Source organism: Erythrolamprus reginae, chromosome 3, assembly GCF_031021105.1.
Source record: "Erythrolamprus reginae isolate rEryReg1 chromosome 3, rEryReg1.hap1, whole genome shotgun sequence".
Classification (NCBI taxonomy): domain Eukaryota; kingdom Metazoa; phylum Chordata; class Lepidosauria; order Squamata; family Dipsadidae; genus Erythrolamprus; species Erythrolamprus reginae.
In genome coordinates, this window is record NC_091952.1 from 34,913,475 (window position 1) to 34,928,143 (window position 14,669).

At 42.0% G+C, this 14,669-nt stretch overlaps 1 protein-coding gene across 14 annotated transcripts in view; it reads left to right on the forward strand.

Annotated features, from left to right (window-relative positions):
* Positions 1-14,669, forward strand: part of ARHGAP40 (Rho GTPase activating protein 40) — an 82,216-nt gene that overhangs the window by 5,965 nt on the left and 61,582 nt on the right. The gene's annotated exons all lie outside the window — the stretch shown is intronic.

Genomic DNA, 14,669 nt, shown 5'->3' on the forward strand with positions numbered 1-14,669 from the left:
AATTAGTTGAATGTCCAAGTCCTACAAACAAATTGGAATGAAATTATACAGCCTGATATTCACTTGAATGGAACTGTAGGTATTTGCATAAAATGCAGGTAGTGGAATAATATACGTATACTACGTGCATTATTTTTTTCCTGTGAATTAAAACAAAAATTGGACAACATTAAAGAAATCTAACTTAACAAATGCAGTGTTCTATAGATACATCAGTTTATTCGGAACTAGTTTCATAGCAAGTGTTCAGATTACGAATGAAGGCAAATACAGTGGTACCTCGGTACTCGAACGCTTCCTTTCTCGTACATTTTGGATAACGAACAAAATTTTCGGCAAAAATTTGCTTCGGTATCTGAACAAAAATTCAGATACCGAACAGCCAGAGAAAATTTTGTTCATTATCCGAAATGTAATCCCGGCAGCTTCAAGGGGCTGAGGAGCTCTCTAAGAGCTCCAAGCTGCAGGAAGGGTGGGGGCTGCTGCAATCTTGGCAGCTTCTGGGGGCTCCTTTCCTCATTGCTTCCTCTTATTACCTGTAAGCAGCTTCAAAAACTTTCTCCTTCCCTATGGCTGCAACAGCGGCGGCTTCCCTTCCAGTAGCAACAGCGCCGGGAACGTCACGTGATGAAGGGAAGCCGCCGGAGCCATCTCAGCAGTTGCTGCTGCTCCAGCAGCTTCCCTTCATCACGTGACGTTCCCGGCGCTCTTGCTACTGGAAGGGAAGCCGCCGCTGTTGCAGCCACAGGGAAGGAGAAAGTTTTTGAAGCTGCTTACAGGTAATAAAAGGAAGCAATGAGGAAAAGAGCCCCCCAAAGCTGCCGGGATTGCAGCAGCCCCCACCTTTCCTGCAGCTTGGAGTAGCGAATTTATTTATCCCATTGGAAATAAAGAAAATAGATTTAATTGGTTCCCAGCGAGTTAACAGGGGCTGGGAACCAATTAAATCCATTTCCATGATTTCCTATGGGATAAATAAATTCGGTACTCCACCAAATCGGTTCTCGACCACACTTCTGGAACGAATTGTGGTCGAGTACTGAGGTACCACTGTATATGTGTCCCAGGATAATGTTGCAGAATCTAATATGGGTTGGTCACTCTGTGACCAGAGGTTTTATCTTCCAAGTTTTCAGACTTGTACTGGAGCCGATCTTGAGGGAATTTCTCTCTAGCAGTGTTCAGATTATTTAATGAAATATATTAATATTTTACCATGAGCCACTGTTTGTATGACGGCAAACAATGTTATAATTTGGCAGTTCTAAAAGCACAGGATGTACTTTGTCCTTCAATTCCTTCAAGGAGCCTAGCTCTTTCACCTTGAAAATTACATCATGGATCATTAACATTGTGATGGATGTAACATTTAAAAGATTTATATAGCCACCTATCTTATGAACCATACACTTGGCTTGCAGCAACAGTTTAAAATCAATAAAAGCCAACATCTGTAATTTCGAGTTGCATTAATGTGCTGCTTGTTTTTTCTTTAAATAAGCAAAAATGCTTTGAATTACTTAGAGAATTCAGTTGATTAGAGTTTTACCAGAAGAAAGAGAGATAATAAATTTTAGAACAGCTGGTTGAGGAAAAAAAAGTGATCTGGAGGTGCAACATATTTTTACAAAATTTCTGGGTTATGGAGGAAAAATGTAGTGTACTGTTGTTTCTGTTATTCTACTGAAACCAAATATCTCTTGAACTTAATTGGTTGGAGTTTATGGCTGATAAGAGGAAATATTTTTTTATTTAGCATATAATTAAACTACTATAAGATATAATGATTTTAAGGGAATTATGCTGTCAGTGTCTACAAGAGATGGTAGCAATGTAATTGCAATAGTCCTTAGACAAGTGGTTCTCAAACTTCCTAATACCGTGGCCCTTTAATACAGTTCCTCATGTTGTGGTGACCCCCAATCATAAAATAATAAAATTATTAGGAAACTCCGGGGTGGGTTCTAACTTACTTTGCTGCTGGTTTGCTACCTCCTGTGCTTTGTGGGTGTGCATGTGTTTTGCACACACACACACACACACACACACGTGCAATGCTGAATTTTTTTTAAAAATTGCAAAAAGAAAGAAAGTAAAGCTGAAAACAAGATGTTGACGTATGCACAGTGCCAGAAATTCAGCTTCTGTGCATGCTCAGAAGTTCCCATGGTACAGATATTTGTTTTTGCAGTAGTCTATTGGCATGTGGGTGGGCCCGTCTGGAAACGGATAGAGGAGCGGTATCTCGATTCCTAAGACCATCGGAAATATGCGTTTTCCATTGTCTTAGGCGACCCCTGTGAAAGGGTTGTTCGACCCCCAAAGTGGTCACGACCCACATGTTGAGAACAGCTGCTTTAGACCTATAAAATCACTTCATAGTGGTTTTACAGCCCTCTCTAAATAGTTTACAGAATCGGCATATTACTCTGAAAAATCCAGGTCCTCATTTTACTGGAAGACTGACCCCACCTTGAACTGGTCAGCAGAATCAGCTTGCAATAGTCATTCTAACCACTGTGTTACCCTAGCACTAACTAGGCTGCAAAATATGGGTAGTCCTTGAGTTAAAACCAAAATGGAATCTACCCTTCAGGATCATAAATCAGGTCACCCATGTGACTGACTTGATTTTACAATTGTTGTTAAACAACCAATATAGGTTGGTTTTTGCCAAAATTCAGAAGTTAAATGCTTTTTTAAAAATCAACCCTGTTGTAAAATATGGTCATATAATTGTAGGATGCTGGAATGCGGACTGGTTGCAGGGCATCTGAATTGGAGTCTCAGGCAGGAGGATCAGAACTTCAAATCTGGGTTGTAACTACTCCCAGGAAGGTCCATTGTAACTGAACAGTCACTAAGCTAGTCATAAGTCAAGCACTGTTACAGAAAAAAGATGTAAGGGAGGAGAGAAAAGGAACTGGAAGTTCCTATGTGCTAACCCCTAGATATATTGCATTTTCCAGCCAACCTCATTAAAATTCCAGTTACTGTCATGAAATACACATTGAGTACATTAAGGAGCGCAAGGAACATGGTCTCTGGTAGCTTCTAATAAAGTTCTGCTGAACAGTAGCAAATAGGCTTTTATTAGCATTTGGATTTTCAACCTTAGGCTGAAAAATGCATTGAAAACTTTTTTGATTCCCTTTTTAAGTATACTTCGATCATATCATTTTTGGCTTTATAAAACCCTTCTGGTTTGTTTTTTTCTTGCAGTGTCCCAACACTGGAATGATCTACATCTAAGTTTACTAAGCAACTACTCCCTCTGCTGGTTGGTTTCTGCTATTATATATTTCATAAATACAGTGATACCTCTACTTAAGAACTTAATTCGTTCCATGACCAGGTTCTTAAGTAGAAAAGTTTGTAAGTAGAAACAATTTTTCCCATAGGAATCAATGTAAAAGCAAATAATGCGTGCAAACACATTGGGAAAGAAATAAAAGCTCGGAATTTGGGTGGGAGGAGGAGGAAGAAGAATAGGAGAAGGACAGTCGCTGCCGAAGGAAGAAGGTGAGGGCGAAAACAGCTTCCCCTGGTTCCCGGGGACCCTCTGGAGGCTGGAAATGGCCTGTTTCCCAATTTTGGTGGGCCCAGTAGGCTCTTGTTTCACCCTCCCCAGGCTCCTAAGGCTTCCTTGGAGCCAGGGAAGGGTGAAACAGCCTCTACCATCCCCCTGGAGGCTCCCTGGAACCCGAAAACGCCCTCCCAGAGCCTCTGTGTGAACCAAAAAACTGCTGGACGGCACACACACGCACGTTGGAGCTGAGCTAGGGCAACAGCTCGAGTGCCAGCAGATGTGGCTCCGCGTGCCACCTGTGGCACCCGTGCAGTAGGTTCGCCGTCCTAGTCTATCTCAAACCATCAGCCATCTTGTTCTTTACTAAAACAAGAAATCTTAAAAGAGTCAGGGCCATTTAAAGTGTTTCCAAATTTTCTTTTCAGTTTTTAGCAGTCTATCTTCCTTTCCCAGTTCAGCAAGCCCATGTGAGAAAATTTACCTATGGGAAGCTATATCCAATTTTCTGATACCTCCCTTTACTAGAACAAAAAGCATATGCTGTCTTGTTTGTGTTTCTGTAACTTCTTGAGAAGGTATGACTTCCTGTAGATTGCCCAATTGAAAAGCCTGCCCAAAACAAAAACAGTTGCTAATATGTACTCCAATAGGCAGGGCATTCTGTGCTACACTACAGTATTTTTAGGTGTAAAAATAGAGTTGGGTATGATACATATCCTCCAAGTTAGCCTGCTGTTCGTTGGCAGTAGTGGAGGATGCTGTGTTATTGCTGATGTTGATTGAAGCATTCCATTTAGCCTTTGCATGTGGAAGTGTGGGAGAAGCGATAACATCTTGTCCTTCACCTCTAGAAGCAAAGTATCTTAAACTCCATGCAATTCCTATTTGTAGTGGGTGTCCTTCTGAATTCTTTTGTACTTCTCCCACTGACATTGGTTTTTGGTTACATTTGTAAGACAGATACCACTAATTTGCTAATCTAAGCAAATAGTTTGCTGCAAGTAACTTTGTGAACTTTTAGTTCTCTGGGAAAGATTCAAATACTGGGAAAGGAAGAGGACAACAACCAGCAGTTTGTATGATTATTGTAGGACAGTTTATGACCTCAATTATTTTGCAGATTGAGTATATTACTAAAAGACCATCTTCTGCGTCATGTATCCCAGCAGCCAGTTAAGTCCCAGCGGCCAGACAATGTTGGTTGGCGGGGGCCTAGGGGAAGAGTCTTCTTTGTGGCGGCCCCTCCCCTCTGGAATGAACTCCCTACAGAGATACGTACCACCCCATCCCTCCTGGTCTTTGGTACCTCTGCCGGCAGGCATGGGGGCCGTGAGTGGTGAGATTGTCTCCGGCCGATACTATGTATGATTGAATTCGATGAATGCGCATGGGTTTTTTAATAGTTTTTAGTAATTTGTATAATTTTTATAGTAATTTAGATTTCTTTACATATTGTTCCATTTATAATGTTATACGCCGCCGTGAGTTGCCTTGAGAAAGGCGGCATAGAAATCTAATTAATAAATAAATAATAAATAAACAAATAAGACCTGAAAGACCAGGTTAGATACTGATCATCATGGAGAAAATCTTATCTGGTCGCTATGAGTTGACAATTATTTGATCGCATGCAATCAGTTGCATGCTGAACGAGATAGGTTGATGTAGTGCAGAGGTATGGTGTCAAACTCAAGGCTTGCGGGCCTGATCCTGTGGTGCCTCTGCCAGCCAAAACAGATTGGGAGGGGCATGTGCCCAGACTCAGTTTTTGGCTGCAACGGCCTCATGCAACCCTCTGCCAGTGAAAAGTTTAAGGGGTCATGTGGTTTCCCTGAGCTCCGTTTTTGCTTGCAGGGGACTATAAGTCCGTGTGGATGAAAACAGAGATCAGGAGCCATTTTCACTGGCAGAACGCTCGGGTCACCACAGGTGCTCCTAACATGAGTGACATCAAGTTGGCCAACCCACTCTAGTCCCCTGAGATCAAACTCATCCCTAATGCGGCTCTTAATGAAATCAAGCTTGACATCCCTGGTGTAGTAGTTAAGTTCCTGGACTATAAGTCGGGACACTGAGTTCTTGTTCTACCTTGCATACAAAACTTTTGGGCCAGCACCTTCCCTCAGCCTTAAGAAAAGGACAGTGGTAAACCATTTCCAAAAATTTACTAACAAAACTTGAGGGACTTGTTCAGGCAGTTAGCAGGATTTTTTTTAAAATTCTTATTTGTCTGCATTTTCTAGCAATATAAGGAGGTTCAGAGTCTGGATTTGCTGTGATTCATCAAACCAAATGTTTCTGTTGTTAGCTAATTTATTTTCAGTTGTGGTTTTCTCACAAACCTTGTATCTGTCACATGACAACCACTGAAGAATAACTATAGTAGGCAATCATATAATTTCATATGAATGTTGTGTCACTTTATTAGGAAGCGTGAGAAATTGATCACTTGATTGTTCCCTCCTGTGTGATCATTTGTCCTTTTTTCAGAAAACAGAAAGAGCTTCCTTCTGCTTCTGAAAAATCAACTTAGTGAAAGGAGAAGAAAATGCAATTCAATGGAATATAGAAACTTAACAAAGGCCACTTCCAAGAAGAGCAATAGAAAAGGAATGGAAACTGACAGCTGTCGTTTAACTTGTACTCTGAGAGACATATAGGAAAATGTATTCAGTGCCTATAGTTTGGACTGCCAACTTGGTTATTAAGCAAAGTCTTAAATGCATGGATAATACAAAATTAACAGTTGCCAAATGAGGACGACCTGGCGATAAAGTTACCGCATTTTTCAGAATATAAGAAGCACCTTCCCCTCCCAAAAAAAGAGGGTGGAAATATTGGTGTGTCTTATACACTGAATACAGCCATTTTTTGCCTCCCGAATTTCTGTCCCTGTGTCCCATTTTTGTGAAAAATGGGCCCATTTTTTTGCAAAAATGATGTGCGCAGAGGGTTTGGGATGCTTGCAGAGTGCTCCTGGGGGTTGGGGAGGACAAAAACCTTCTTTTCTTACCTATTCAGAATCTTGGTGCAACTTATTCACTAGTGCGTCTTATAGTCCAAAAATACGGTAAACTATTTTGATAATCATTAGTGTACTTTCTTCTACAAAAGTCAACTTTAGTTTTGTTGAGAGTTGCTAATGACTTCTAACTGAAATTTAGAGAATTATTGTTTATATACTACTTTTCTATTAGTTTTAACAATTATTCAGTCTGAAACAGGTGGGTGGGATATCAACAGTGGAAGCCACTAAATCAGGAGTGGGCAATTAATTTTGCCATGGGGCCGCATGAGAAATTGGGATGGTTTTAGAGGGCTGGACTAATATAATTAACTCAGTTCTACCCAATACTGTAAAGACCCAGACTCTGGCCTGACCTAAACACCCAGACCCACTTTACAGACCCCAAATTGTTTGCTTTATGGCAACATGTTGCACCACAGTCCCTGCGCTGGAGTGTTTGCGTGGTTTCTGTACTTGGCCGCTCTTGGTAGGAGGTCGGGGTCCTCTCCAGTGCGAGGATGAAAGAGCTCACCGTGTCTGCTGGGACTCCTCCGGTTTCTGCTTTCCTCGTGATTCAACAGGAAAGCAGGAATCAGAGGAGTCCTGGAAGACACTGTGAGCTCTTTCATCCTCGCACTGGAGCGGACCCTGACCTCCATGGACCGATCACAGATAGTGGGCGGGCCGGTCACAGACAGCGGGTAGGGTGGATGCGGCCCGCGGGCTGCCCCTTGCCCAGGTCTGCACTAAGTGATGGTATTAAGTTAATGGACTTTGCCTACATTACATTTATTTCATGGATATAATGTCTGTCCAAGAGAAATTGATATATTTTTTTTCTTCTTTAAGATGTGCCATTATTTCCTATATACAGTGATCCCTCGATTTTCGCGATCTCGTTCTTCGCGAAACGCTATATTGCGATTTTTCCACCCGATGACGTCACTCTCTTCCTTCCTTTCTCATCTTTCTCTCTCTCTTTATCTTGCTTCTTCCTCTCTCACACTCTCTTCCTCCCTCTCTCATCTCTTTCTTTCCTTCTCTCTCTTTCTCTATCTCTCCCCCTCTTGCTGGCGGGCGGTGGGCGGTGGGCGGGTGGGCGAGCGGGGACATCAGCGAGGAAGACCCAGGGAAGGTTCCTTCAGCCGCCCAGCAGCTGATCTGCTCGGCAGCGGCAGCAGCGAGGAGCCGAATCGGGGTTTCCCCTTTGTGTGGGCGGCGGGGAAACCCCGATCTTCGTCTGCTCGCTGCTGCTGCGCTGCTGAGCAGATCAGCTGCTGGGCGGCCGCAGCAGCAGCGAGCAGACGAAGATCGGGGTTTCCCCGCCACCCACGCAAAGGGGAAACCCCGATCTTCGTCTGCTCGCTGCTGCTGCGCTGCCGAGCAGATCAGCTGCTGGGCGGCCGAAGGAACCTTCCCCGGGTCTTCCCCGCCGCCCACGCAAACTCCACCATCTGCGCATGCGCGGCCATGAAAAAAAGGGCGCGCATGCGCAGATGGTGTTTTTACTTCCGCAACCCTACATCGCGAAAAATCGATTATCGCGAGGGGTCTTGGAACGGAACCCTCGCGATAATCGAGGGATCACTGTACATTATATATATGTAGTATGTTATGTGTGAAGTAGCTTGGCAGTAACCTATGAAGAAATTGTATACAGGTTGACTTAGCTTGTTGGAAGGTCTCAAAAGATGATCACATGATCCTGGGATCTATGAGTCAGTTGCCAATCACCCTAAATTTTGATCATTTGACCCTGAGGATGCTGCAAGACTTGCAGGTCGAAAAACTGTCATAACTCACTTTTTTCAGTGTGGTTGTAACTTTGAACTGTACCTAAACAGATGGTTATAAGTTGGGGACTATCTATAATGAGAAAAGAGCTCTGTACTTTTTAAAAAATATCTCCAGAATCTCCTTCTAATCTAGGAGAAAATCTTAGCAGCTTTCAATAGGAAAGTCTGAGTTCTCTTCCTGCAATTTTCATCTCATAGTGTATATTTTGATAGAAGTTCCAAGTATTTCCTGAAAAATGAATAATAGTCCCTTAGCAGAAGCTATTTTTTCCTCGTAATGACAATTACAGCTACTATGGCCTAAATGATGGGCTGATCTCCACAACTGAGGTGCATTAACAGCATTTATTTCCAGAAAAAACTGTATTAGTCAGTTACTGGTAGATCCAAAATAATGTATGATTTGGCTAAAGAAAGTAGTGAGTGAAAAAAAATATTAAGATATGCACACATTCTAAAATCTTCTTATTCAAGAATTTACTGGCAGTGAGAGGAGACAATAAGAAGAGTGAAAGAGTGAAAAATAAGTAATTTTATTTATTTATTTAAAAAATGTATATGGTTGGCCAAATCACTCACAGTAACTTGTGACAAATTATAAGAATTGCCCATCTTTTTATTACTTTATGATCTGAAAAATGAGGAAGGGGATTGTTTGTTTTGTATATCACTAGGTATTGACTGAATTCTTATATTGCAGGAAACCATGATTGACTTGATGTGTTGGTCAAAATTAGGCATAAGTCATGCCTTATAAATTATTATAAATTATTAAAGTACAGGAAACCAATCAAACAATATTGGGGCATTAGTGTAAAATGTTAATCCTGTCCCTATGATGATTCTCATATGTGTGTGTGTGTGTATGTGTGTATGTGTGTGTGTGTGTATAGTTAACTCCATGGCTATTATAAAATAGTTCATTGACACATGTAGGTAATCATTTCCTGTGATGCGGCTTTGAACTGGTAATGTATGTATGTATGTATGTATGTATGTATGTATGTATGTATGTATATATTCATATATATATGTATCACATGTTTTTTGCTGAAATTTTAAAATTAAGGGAGACTAGGATGGCACCATTTCGGCCTTGTTCTGGCCTCATCAGCTAGCCACACCCTTGCTGGGATTTGATCCGGCAGCTTCTGCCTTGTAAGGCAGAGAATTAACCTCTGGGCCACCAGACCTGATCCTTTCAGCTCTGTACCATATATATACAGTCATACCTCGTCTTACGAACCTAATTGGTTCCAGGGGGAGGTTCGTAAGACGAAAGGTTCGTAAGACGAAACATTGTTTCCCATAGGAAACAATGTAAAGTCAATTAATCCATGCAACAAAAAAAAAACCCCCGCAAAAAAACCGCTGCCGCCCGGCTGTCACCGTTTAAAACAGCCTGGGGGCTTCTCAGCCACCTCCCGAACGCCGAACGCCGAACGCGAACTTCCGGGTTCGGCGTTCGGGAGGCCGCCGAGAAGCCCCCAGGCTGTTTTAAAAGGTGACAGCCGGGCGGCGGGGCTTCCCAGCAGCCTCCGAACGCTGAACGCGGAAGTTTGGGTTTGGCGTTCGGCTTCGGGAGACGGCTGGGAAGCCGCGCGGCTGTTTTAAAAGGTGACAGCTGGGCTGGGGGGCTTCCCAGCAACCCCCCCAGCCCGGCTGTGACCTTTTAAAACAGCCGCGCGGCTTCCCAGCTGTCTCCCGAAGCCGAACGCCAAACCCAAACTTCCGCGTTTGACGTTCGGAGGCTGCTGGAAAGCCGCGCGGCTGTTTTAAAAGGTGAAAGCCGGGCTGGGGGGCTTCCCAGCAACCCCCCCAGCCCGGCTGTGACCTTTTAAAACAGCCGCGCGGCTTCCCAGCCATTTCCCGAAACCGAACGCCAAACCCAAACTTCCGCATTTGGCGTGTGGAGGCTGCTGGAAAGCTGCGCGGCTGTTTTAAAAGGTCACAGCCAGGCTGGGGGGGGGGGTGTTGCTGGGAAGCCCCCCAGCCTGGCTGTGACCTTTTAAAACAGCCGCGCAGCTTCTCAGCTGTCTCCCGAAGCCGAACGCCAAACCCAAACTTCCGCGTTCGGCATTTGGGGGCTGCTGGGAAGCCCTGCCGCCCGGCTGTCACCTTTTAAAACAGCCGCGCGGCTTCCCAGCAGCCTCCGAACGGTTCAGAAAAAATTTGCCTCCTCTTACGAACTTTTTTCGTGTTACGAACGCCAAACCCGAACTTCCGGTTTGGCATTCGGAGGCTGCTGGGAAGACGCGCAGCTGTTTTAAAAGGTGACAGCCGGGCTGGGGGGCTTCCCAGCAGCCTCCCAAAGCCGAACGCCAAACCCGAACTTCGGCGTTCGGAGGCTGCTGGGAAGCCCCCCAGCCCGGCTGTCACCTTTTAAAACAGCCGCACGGCTTCCCAGCAGCCTCCGAACGCGAAACCCGGAAGTTCAGGTTTGGCGTTCGTAACACGAAAAAAGTTCGTAAGAAGAGGCAAATTTTTTCTGAACCCCGGGTTCATATCTTGAGTTGTTCGTAAGATGAGGGGTTCGTATCTTGAGGTACCACTGTATATATATAACCAGTTCAAAGCCGCATCACAGGAAATGATTACCTACGCGTGTCAATGAACTATTTTATAATAGCCATGGATTTAATTAAAGGCTTTCCCTGTCAAATTAGACAGGGATCTTTTTTATTTTTGTTGGAAGAGTTTTGAATTGCATGTTTGCCTGCAAACCACTCCTTAATACCACTAATCTTCTTGTGTCTTGACTAGACAAAAAACTATTTTTTTTGGTGCATCTATTGAGGATTATGATTCTAAACAGTAGTACAAGTGTTGTTTGTTTTGTGTTACAAGTTTTAAATTAGATGTATTAGGTACACTTTCACTGATTCTGTTGTTGCCTATGATTGTACCTTAGGCCTTCTGAATAAAAGAATGAAATCTTCATAAAAATGGTTATTTTGCTTAGATTAATATGAAAACTTTGAAGTAAAGAATCGATGTACTTCATGTCTTATTTGCTCAATAACAGGTGGCCTTAATGTAGCAGATCTGGAAGGATATCCTTTGTGAAAGAGGTGGATAAACAAAATGAAGAGATTTGACTTGTTTTTGTATCCCAGTTGAGTCTCAAAGAAACCCAGCATTTGCAAATAACACTCTTAACATAGTAGAAGGAAATCCTGTCCTTTTGTGTAGGAATTGAGGAGAGAGATTGTCTTACTTACATCCTTAGCAGCTGATCTGAAACGCAGCTGCTTAGACTTCATTAAAATGTGTTTTTGTGCATCTTGACTTGAGTAAATGGAATACAAGGTAGAGTTAACATAATTGATTGGGGGCCAAATGGAAACAGCTTCCTTGATCTTGAGTTGACATCTCATTTGGCTAGTGTGAAACAGCAAAAGGTTTTCACACTTATCACCTTACCATTTGCTATCCTATTCTTTCTCACTTGGGGTTGAAAAATAATACTCAATCTGATTGAATTCAGTACTTATCTGCATTCAGATTATCTTTGAGTACATAATTCATAGACCATTTGAACTCAAAATAATAAGGAAATTATGCGAACACATTTTCTTGACCACTACTTGGTATGAAGCAAAGAATAATCTTTGAAAACTTGCATGCAGTTCTTAGAAAGGTCACATACATAACCTGTTCTATTTTATTTCTAAATAGAATTTATTTATTTATAATTAATTCAAGATCCCTCACCTTGCCCCCTTTAAGCATGCTACTAAAGCAGTTATTTTAAAAAATCAAAGTCTTCATCTGATGATCTGGACTACAGTATCAAAAATACACAAACTTCTATAAGAGAAACGGATTAGTTGGGGCAGGGAAATATGATTTTATAATAGAATGAAGAAAGGAAAGGCAGCATTTATTATCAATTTTATAAATGGCCATTTTGTATTGTGCAATTATAAATTTTTAAGCCTAGTTTTTGATCACAAATATCTCTAACTTCTCCCTTCACTGAACTGTAAGAACCCTATTGCTTGAAAGGGGTGGGTGGGTGATGGCAAACCTATGGCACGTATGCCAGAAGTGGCACCATCTTTCCGGCCATGCCAGCCATCACCTGTTGCTCTTCCAAGTTCCGACTGACCGACTGGTCTTCGTGCGTGCATGGGTGCCAGAAACTGGAAGACCAAGTGACCGACATGCATGCGCCCAGTGGAAACCGGAAGGTCAGTTTCCCAGCACACCAGGGAGCTGCTTTTCTGGTTTTTGGTACTCCCGTGCCTGAGAGCTGCTCTTCCATTTTCCGGTGCTCCCTTGCCCGCCAGGGAGCTGTTCATCTGGTTTCTGGTGCTCCCCCGCGCACACTCCCCTTTCGGCACTTGGTGCCGAAAAGGTTCAGCAATACCGGTGTAGGCAAAAGAAGAAAAAAAGGGAAAAAAAGAAAGTTTTCAATGAACAAGGAAACAAATTTCGTTTAGCTAATAGTGTAGATTCAGACAAAGTGCAGTTATTCTTGGAGAACAGTTCAATTAACAATAGTCTGTCAGTTTTTTAAATGGGAAGAAATATTCTGGTTTTATGTAGTCAGGCGTAAATAAAGACAATTGCTGGTCTTTATCCAAAATTTTAATAGAGAAGAAATTTATTTAATTGTTCATATAGTAACGGCGGCTAAAATTGTTTATGTACAAAATTGGAAACTGAATAGGATACCGACAGAAAAAGAATTAATAAGGAAGATTATAGATTGTGTTGAAATGAATAGACTTACTGTAAGACTTAAAGATAAAGAAGACTCAGAATATTAAAAAATCTGGGGAAGATTTTATGAATGGATGGAAGTTAAAAATAATTAAAGCTTATGAAATTTTTCGAAGTGAAGTAAAAGAATGAGAAAATAGAGGGTAGACATCCAGATGATAAAAAAAAGAAAAGAAATGGTGACAGCACTAGATGCTAATGTAACACAAATTTAAGATAGTTTATGGTTTATATTATTGTATATGGGGAAAAAAAATTCATTAGGTAATCAGCTTAAATGTTGGAGTGAAGGGTTTTCTCTCTCTCCGTAAATAACGAAGAATATGGGATTTATAGAATGTTACATATTGAGGATATATTTGGGTTTTTTTTCCTGTTGTTTGATGGTTGTTTAAATTTTAGTATCTGTTAACTAGTTTAAATGTTGGAGGGATGAAGTTATGGGAGGGGAAAGGGAGAGTAGAAAGTAAAGAAACTCCTTAAAGTACATAAATGATATGGAAATTTGACCTATGTATATGGTTGGATATTGGTATTGTATTTTTATTTACATATGTTTTGTCTTAAGGTGGAGAAAAAAAAAATATCCCAAAAATTCTGTTTTTCTTGTCCCAAGTTGCTGGTTAAGGAATAGAGAATTTCCCCCCTGCCAGAACTTCCTGGATTGGTGCTTGTTTTGTGCTAGATCAGCTACTACTTTAATTGATATTTTTCAGCTTTGCAAGCTGTAGTTTGATGTTTGTCTCTTCACCCCCACTCCCAAATGGGTATTGTTTAGAATACTCTTGACCTGTAGTCAGACTGGTATTATTAATTTCCTGTCTTACTTCTGCAGAATGTGTGTGGTCTAACCATACACCGTTCCAATTAGGAAAAGCAAAACGAAGGGAGCGGCTATCCGGCTATATCAAGAAAAGAAGCATCTTTAGTCTAAGCAAGGTGTTGATTTAATGTCAAGGACTATAGAAGTGTCTGGAACTTGGGGGGAAGAGCTGGATTTAGTAGAAGCAGCTTTGACCTACCTTAGCAAAATGAAGTGCCTGTGTGTTCTACCTTCAACCCCTTGCTCCGGTATTTAGAGGTCTTCCGCCATTAACTCTGGGTAGGGTAACATTCCCTTAGTCAAAGTGAAATCTGGATTCCTGGACTCCCATTATTGTGGAATGAGTTGCAGTTGTAATCAAGAAGGGATTTGCGCAAACCCATCAGTTACAACAGTTGCACCCATTCAGAGATCAGAAGGCTCTGGTCATGGTTACTCACACCTTTTATCACTTCCTGGTTGGTCTGTTGCAATGTGCTCTCCATGGAGCTGCCTTGGAAGAGTGTTTGGAAGCTTCAGCTGGTCCAATATGTGGTGGCTTCTTGGGTACAATTCCAGGGGTTGGTTGTCACCATGAATGCCCTACTTGTTAAAGAGTTATTTTTACCTGTGAGACTACCTGGCTCTTGTGATTGCTGCCTATCCTATGAGATCTGGCAGAATGAGCATGTTCTAGGTCCCCCTCTGAGAAACAATGCCTTCATGCCTTCTCTACTCAAGCATTTTGGAGAAGGACAGCATACAAATCTAATAAATACATAAATAATAATAAATATAATGTTCCTC